A 4,984-nucleotide genomic window follows, 5' to 3' on the forward strand; every position below is an offset into this window, starting at 1 on the left:
GGATTTGGTTTTGTTGCCTCTGATTTAAATAAACTGTTTCAGTTTGAAGTAAATAGATAATGATAAGAAAGCTGGAAAATTAACTAATTGGAGAATAATGATAAGAATTATATTCTAAATGGAATTGCTGACGATATGTATATCTATTACAGTTCCAACAATACTGCTAGGGATGTTTGAGATATTCTGAATCAATAAGTTGTAGCTGCTACTCAGAGTATTAGATGACCGTGAGAGGCACACTCTCGTAAAATTCAGAAGATAACTCATGAGAACATCTATTAAGGTACGCCACTCATGACATATTTAAATTAAATATTGAAATTTAATATGTCTCTTTATGTTTGAATGTTGAAATCAATAAAATATCTCTTTTCGCATACATGTTGTGTGATTTTAATTTTTAACATGCTATACTCTATGATATGAACACATATGATTTCAAAATTAAATAACTTATGTTTAATTCCAAAATTTTCAAATGACTTTGAAAAATGTGATTTTTATAATCAAACTAAAATAACAAAGAGTTCACATAAATTTGTAGTTAGAGAATATGAGTCTTTAGATTTATTACATATTGATATATGTGAACTTGATGAGACGTTAACAAGAAATGAAAAATAAAAGTGAAACGTTTGACATGTTAAAGATCTTTGTAACTGAAATTGAAAATCAATTTAGTATAAAGATTAAGAGGTTCCTGTAACACCTCGATTTTTAACAGCGGCAGTGTATTTTTTTTTTTCAAAACAAATTCATAAAAACAAAGAAATAAAGAAGAAAATACTTTTGGATAAATATTTAAGTCGTAACATAACGACAAAAGTCAACAACATTTACAAGCAGCGGAAATAGTTTGAAATAAAAATCCAAAGTATTTAAAATAGCAAAATGCACCGGAGCTATGAGACCTATCAGACATAGCTCATACCCCTGGGGTATTCTTGGCAGACACCTGTACAATAGCCCTGTCCAAGAATCTTAACTTCCCCACGTCACATCAAAAAGTGGTACATGGAACCCATCAAAATAAAATGTCAAGCTGACAATATTGGTATAGGTACAGTCTTCCAAATTAAAATGAACACAACCCAAAAAGAAAGACATCTAATCCCTATACGTCAACCTAATCTGTCATTCTACAAAAAACTATACATCCCAGATGATCTTCACGCGCCCCGCAAGATCCTCCTAACACAGCTCCAGTCAGGTGTGTCCAACTACCTTCCCATCTACAGGGTACTAACCAGTAGGATGGTCCTGGTTCTCATATGAGAGCAAAGCCTAGATTTCCACAATAGTTGTAAAGGGTCACCAACCGAAATTAACAATTAACACATAACATTTAAGTTTTTAAATGCACAAAATAACCTTTCAACTTGGCATGCACCTTAAAAGAGTTTCCATATGCCAAACATGCATAAACAAAGTTGAAAAATGAAGTTTTAAACAAAACTGCCATGTCGTATTCGAATACAACATCTTTGTATTCGAATACAAGGTTGTTTCAGCAGTCAGCAGCAAAAACATCATGTTTGTATTCGAATACAACCTTCTATATTCGACTACACAATAAGTCAGTAGCAAAACAACATGTCTGTATTCGAATACAACAGTCTGTACTCGACTACATAGTAAGTCAATGGCAAAAACAACATGTTTGTATTCGAATACAGCTTTCTGTATTCGAATACACAACAAACAGCAGCAGGAAAACAACAAAATTCAGCAAAATTCAGCTTTTTAAAGGGTTCTGAAATCAATCAACCCTTACACACAAATCCAAACAATCACACTTAGCAATTATAGCACAATCACCATGAAGACTTGAGTTTCGAAATGGTTTTGCAATCAGTCACACTTTCACACAAATCCAAAACATTCGCACTTGGCAATTATAACACAATCACCATGACAACTTGAGTTCAAACACTCAATCATAATCTTGAATCAAACACGACTCGCGTGCCAAACACCCTAATGCAATGCGTATATGCCAAAATGCATGGACTCAGAATTCCCAACGAAAACTCTCCTCGAAGGGCCATAAATTATAATTGTACCGCCTATCACAGGCCGAAGTACTAAATTATCGAGGTGCTACCTATTACGGGTCAGCACGATTTACTAAACATGTTCAGTTTATCGCAGACCTTATCCGACGCGACAATCCCCGCAAGGATAAGATGAACCAACAAATCACATGGAATCATCTTGTGGCCCATCCGGTCACCACTATTATCATGGCCCATCCGGTCGCCATGTACTATGAAATGCATGAGCATACTCTGACTCTATGCACGACAATCGTTGAGTAAATGCAGATATTAAAAGATTCACCATTTTTAGTACTCATTTAACTATAACAATTTTCACGACAATCATTAAGTAAACATATATATTAAAAGATTCCCCATTTTTAATACTCTTTTAACTCTAACAATTTTGAAGACAATCATTAAGTAAACATAGATATTAAAAAATTCCCCATTTTTAATTCTCGTTTAACTCTAACAATTTTGACGACAATCATTAAGTAAATGCATATATTAAAAGATTCCCCATTTTTGATACCCATTTAACTCTAACAATTTTGAAGACAATCATTAAGTAAATATAGATATTAAAAGATTCCCCATTTTTAATACCCATTTAACTCTAACAACTTTGACGACAATCATTAAGTAAATGTAGATATTAAGTGATTCCTCATTCTTAATACTCATTTAACTCTAACAATTTTGACGACAATCATTAAGTAAATGCATATATTAAGAGATTCCACATTCTTAATACTCATTTAACTCTAACGATTTTCACTACAAACATTAAGTAAACAGAGATATTAAAAGATTCTTCGTTTTTAATACTCGTTTAACTCTAATAACTTTGACGACAAACATTAAGTAAACAGAGATATTAAAAGATTCTTCGTTTTTAATACTCGTTTAACTCTAATAACTTTGACGACAAACATTAAGTAAACAGAGATATTAAAAGATTCTTCGTTTTTAATACTCGTTTAACTCTAATAACTTTGACGACAAACATTAAGTAAACAGAGATATTAAAAGATTCTTCGTTTTTAATACTCGTTTAACTCTAATAACTTTGACGACAAACATTAAGTAAACAGAGATATTAAAAGATTCTTCGTTTTTAATACTCGTTTAACTCTAATAACTTTGACGACAAACATTAAGTAAACAGAGATATTAAAAGTTCAAACCCAACAATTTTAATTTCCACAAAACCACAAATAAGTCCCTAAATGCAAACTAAAAGTTTGGAAGGAACCCTTACCTTAACGATAGCTCTAACACGCGATTACGGTACCGTAATTAATTCTGGTAAAATCTTCGTTCAAATCGTCGTTTCCAAGATGGCTCACTAGCACCGCAACGTGGCAAGAAGCAACTTTTCCTTCTATCACTTCTTGAAACGAAACTTAGAAGTTGAAGAAACGTGAGGGTTTGTGTTTGACGGTTTTGAAATCCCTAACACCGTTTTTCTTCGTTTTCGAATCAAACAAGAAGAATGAAGTTGAGAAATCTTTTTTTTCTAACCCACCAAGCCTTGGTTCCCTTTCTTGAAGCAAAAGGAAGCAACAAAAATGATGAAGGGAGAAGGAAGAAGAGATGTAGTGTCGCGAGGCAGGGACAGGAAGAAAGGATTATGTTTTCTTTCTTTTCCTCTGTTTGTTTCCTTTTCCTTTTCTTTCCTTTTTCCTTTCTTTTTCCCTTTCCTTTCTTTTTCCCTCCAAACATATATATATATATATATATATTTAAAGTGATGAACTATTTAAAAATGTGTTTTTGATGATTAAAATATGAATGAATTTTTAGAAATCTTATAGATTTTAAAAATATCCGTAATTTATCTTAGTTGTTTTTATTTAGACTTGAATTATTGAAAAATAATTTAAAGAAAATTTTTAAATTCTCAATGAATTATTTTTGGGTGCTATATGGTTAGTGATATTTTTTTAATAATAATTTAAGTCTAGAAATTGATTTTTAGAATGATGTGTAACCTTGAAAGTGGTTTTTGCACTACCTGATTCAATTTGGTTTGGTAATGTATTGTATCTTCTAGTAAATAATTATTTATCTTATCTTCTACTAGGAAAATCTATATATTCTTCCATTTGTTGTAACTTTTAAGTGATGGTTAACTCAAAAGAAAATTTAATCGTGATCAATTTGGAGCAGTTAGACCTCTATGAGAATATGTTTCATTTTTTGAATCATCGTTTGAGTTATGAGATGAACTCTCATTGGTGTATAGAAAATATATTGCTTATTTGCTATGTTTTGAATAGAATTCTTAAATCTAAAAACAAAACATCTCCTTATGAGATAGTGAAGAAAAGACAACCGAGCTTGTCTTATTTTCAAACTTGGAGTTGTCTGGCTTATGTCAGGATCCCCGATTCCAAGCGAGTTAAACTCGCTAGTAGAGCCTATGAATGTGTATTCATTGGGCATGCAGTAAAGAACAAAGCGTATAGGTTTTATGACCTAAATGCAAAATGATCATAGAATCAAATGATGTTGGCTTCTATGAAAATAAATTCCCTTTCAAATGAAGAAATAGTGGGGGCAACAAACCAAGTCACATTTCTGTAACTAGAAGCAGCAAACAATGCGAAATAGAAACTCGAAGAAGTAAGAGAGTCAAATTTTTCTAAAGATTATGGACCCCATTATATGACCTTTACCTTAGAAGATACGTTAGAAGAGGATTATGCAAATCTTTAAGGAGCCTTGTCATCTTTGGACGCAAATTTGTTGCAAGAAGCAATAAATGTGAAATGGATTCTCTAAAGTCTAACATGACCAGACTTTTTTAGACTTGCCTCATGATTGCAAATCATCAGGTTGTAAATGGATCTTGAAAATGAAACTAAAACCTGATGGAATTGTTGATAAATACAAGGCAGCCTTGTAGTCAAAAGTTTTAGACAAAGAAAAAATAT

The 4,984-nt window shown here is 32.0% G+C and overlaps 1 long non-coding RNA gene across 1 annotated transcript; it reads right to left on the reverse strand.

The window, feature by feature from the left end:
- Nucleotides 1-775: 775 nt before the first annotated feature.
- Nucleotides 776-3,788, reverse strand: LOC140919186 (uncharacterized). Its single transcript, XR_012161760.1, has 2 exons — nt 3,307-3,788; nt 776-1,287 (listed from the first exon to the last, which is right to left on the reverse strand). It is a non-coding gene; the product is annotated as an uncharacterized lncRNA (long non-coding RNA).
- Nucleotides 3,789-4,984: the final 1,196 nt, after the last annotated feature.

This window comes from Cicer arietinum, unplaced genomic scaffold, assembly GCF_000331145.2.
Source record: "Cicer arietinum cultivar CDC Frontier isolate Library 1 unplaced genomic scaffold, Cicar.CDCFrontier_v2.0 Ca_scaffold_5776_v2.0, whole genome shotgun sequence".
Lineage (NCBI taxonomy): Eukaryota > Viridiplantae > Streptophyta > Magnoliopsida > Fabales > Fabaceae > Cicer > Cicer arietinum.